The 3,229-nt window shown below is 49.2% G+C and overlaps 1 non-coding gene across 1 annotated transcript; it reads left to right on the top strand.

Moving 5' to 3' along the window:
• The first annotated feature begins 1,125 nt into the window (after positions 1-1,125).
• Trnas-cga (transfer RNA serine (anticodon CGA)) lies at positions 1,126-1,200 on the top strand. Its single transcript has one exon. It is a non-coding gene; the product is annotated as a tRNA-Ser (tRNA).
• Positions 1,201-3,229: the final 2,029 nt, after the last annotated feature.

Raw genomic sequence — 3,229 nt, 5'->3', positions numbered from 1 at the left:
TAGCTGAATGACAGTTGTCTATTTTTCGAAGTTTAAAGTGGAAATCTGCTTTCATTGAAATGAATCCTGAATGTCTACACAATGTCCATGTGCGCAGTCCTCACACTTTGATAGTGGATCCATTTTTATACAAGACGTTCTCTAAAAACAATGTTGCTCTGAAAAACCCCAAAGAAAGAGTTATACATGTCTACTGACTCCCTGCAATTGGTTTTAACCTCCTTTGCAGTTAGATCGAAGAAAAGTCGTCAGCAGACCTTTCGGTCATTTCCCCTTTCTAAACATTTGAAATAGTTCCCTTCATTTACAAATATGTGGCCCTTAACACCGGACTTTGGTATGGCCCATACTGCCCAGCTGGTGCTACTCATTAAAACATGGAGGGAACATAAATCCTTCAGTGAGAGGGATTTCATTATTACAATACATTCTAAATCAGCCAAGTTAATTGTTTAAGAATTTAGACTTTCTTGACAAATCTCGATGATAAAGTCTTCTTATCAGCCGAGTCCAGGCGTTCTTCAGTGGCAACGTTTCAACAAGCTTCCTACTTGCCTTATTCATGTGAAATGCCAGATTTGCTGCCGCTCCATTGGCGAGCTTTCCTAGCTCAGCACATTGAGCAGTGTAAGCATACAATTGCTGTTCCTGTGGGAAGATATGAAAAAAACCTTACATATACGAATGGTCCTGATGATGAAACTTCTTGGCAGATTAAAACTGTGTGCCCGACCGAGACTCGAAATCGGGACCTTTGCCTTTCGCGGGCAAGTGCTCTACCAACTGAGCTACCGGAGCACGACTCACGACCGGTACTCACAACTTTACTTCTGCCAGTACCTCGTCTCCTACCTTCCAAACTTTACAGAAGCTCTCCTGCGAACCTTGCAGAACTAGCACTCCTGAAAGAAAGGATATTGCGGAGACATTGCTTAGCCACTGCCTGGGGGATGTTTCCCGAATTCTGGAAACATCCCCCAGGCTGTGGCTAAGCCATGTCTCCGCAATATCCTTTCTTTCAGGAGTGCTAGTTCTGCAAGGTTCACAGGAGAGCTTCTGTAAAGTTTGGAAGGTGGGAGACGAGGTACTGGCAGAAGTAAAGTTGTGAGTACCGGTCGTGAGTCGTGCTTCGGTAGCTCAGTTGGTAGAGCGCTTGCCCGCGAAAGGCAAAGGTCCCGAGTTCGAGTCTCGGTCGGGCACACAGTTTTAATCTGCCAGGAAGTTTCATATCAGCGCACACTCCGCTGCAGAGTGAAAATCTCATTCTGGGGTCCTGATGATGTCTGTGTCTGCTGCGAGAAAATATTGTCACTGCAGGTCAGGACAATGTGTTGGCCATCAGTGTGATTAGTGGCCCAGGCCACGGATGAGCCCGTTAAGGAATAGACACGCCATCATGTAGAAGGATTTCGCAGTGATCCTCAATCTGCCCTTCAGGAGCAGGAAGCCTGTGTCCTTATGCAGCAGGCGTGTAGATATTCCCTTGGAAGAAGTAGGGTGGCTTTCAGAGCTCGATTTTGTATACCTTTCAGCGCTGCGATGAGCGAAATTGCGTCTTTTCCGTACACGACAGCTGCGTATTATAGCACTGACTGTACCAGTGCTAGGTACTGCGTGAGTCTGTGTTGCGGCGGCAGTGTCGACTGCGTGATCAGCAGCGAGTAAAGAGCTTGAAGGAGCCCTATGGCTCTGTTTCTGACATCTCGGATATGAGGCGCCCAGGAGAACGATCTAGAGTAGCACCTATTTACTTCACCGTCTTCCTCCATGGGATAGGTGCTCCCGATTTCGACCGGCAGGAGATTTGGCAGCAGCATTTTTCGGTTTATGATCAGTGCCTGGCTCTTCGCTGCTATGGATTTCAGCCGCCATTTCGTTGACCACGAATCCAGGGCGTCGCACCCGTGATGGAGACGGCGTTGCACCGTTGCGCGTTCATTCTGTGGGTGTACAGCACTGTGCCGTCCGCGTAGACAATTTGACGCGCCCCACCCGCAGTACGTCGGCAGTGTACAATGAGTGCAGCAAGGGTACGAGCACCAACCCCTGTGTCACTGCAGCACGTATCTGTCGGTCTGTGCAGGCACCATCGTCTGCCCTGATGATGAGCGATCGCTCCGCTAGGTAGGACCTGAGGAGGACTGCATGTGATGGTGGTATCCCGAGTGCAAGACGCAACTGAACGCTCTGGACATGTTGAGGAACGCTGCCCCAAGGTATTCTCCTCCTTCCAGTTCTCTCATTGCCGGCTCTACCAGTCTCAGAAGCTGGTGAGAGGGAGAATCACCATACCGAAAAACCAAAGTATTCGTATGGAATAACACCCTCCTGGGTGACATGTTCCATCCGCCTTCTTGCATACAGCCTCCTGTACAGCCTCTGAAAAATTATTGAGAAGAGTGGGATCAGGCTGATGGGTTGGTAGGTGCTAACTGGGCGTGGGTCTTTGCCGGTCTTTGGGACGCCACGACTACAGAGTGCTTCCACGCAGCTGGATAGCTGCCTGTTTGGAGTATCTCGTTGAACACGTCATCTAAATGCCGGTGAGCTCATGATGGGAAATTCTTCAGCAGGTGGTTGTTTGTTCAGTCGCTGCCTACTGCTTTCCTGGTGTTCAGTGAACGAAGTTGCACTGCAACTTCTTTCTCTGTACTCAGCTCGACGACATGTTCTTCATTCCTAGGTGCAAGGAAGATCGGTAGTTACTCGTCTGTCCGATGGCTGTGTGCCACGTCAACGACGTCTGCCATTGGCCTTATGTTTACAGCCAATGTGTCGGTCAGCACTCTGGCTTTCGCATCGGGGTCACTGAAGTATTCGTTGCCGACTTGTAGCGTTGGTACGCACTGTCGGTGCCGTACGAGGTTCTTCACAAATCTCCAGATACTGCCATCGTTTGGGTTGAATGCAGTTACTAAGTCTGCCCATTCTGTAATCCTATATTCTTCGACTGCTGCCTTAATGACGCGTCGCATGCGATTGACACGGCATTTTGTGACGCGTTGGCGAGTGAATTGGTATTCACGGAACAGTCGATTCTCCTCTACGATAGCTGCCAGGATGTGTGGCGGTAATTGCCTCGATAAGTCTCATGGTCGCCGCTGTCTCTTGGGTTGGCTGAGTCTGCTGCTCATAGTATCCATTGGTTGAGGAAAAGTAGGGCTGTTTCAGCCCCAATTATTTCGAGTTCTTCTAGACTGTAGTATTTCCGTCCAACTTCTGTAATTGG

Source organism: Schistocerca cancellata, chromosome 1 (assembly GCF_023864275.1).
Source record: "Schistocerca cancellata isolate TAMUIC-IGC-003103 chromosome 1, iqSchCanc2.1, whole genome shotgun sequence".
Taxonomy (NCBI): domain Eukaryota; kingdom Metazoa; phylum Arthropoda; class Insecta; order Orthoptera; family Acrididae; genus Schistocerca; species Schistocerca cancellata.
This window is presented reverse-complemented; position numbering and strand designations above follow the sequence as displayed.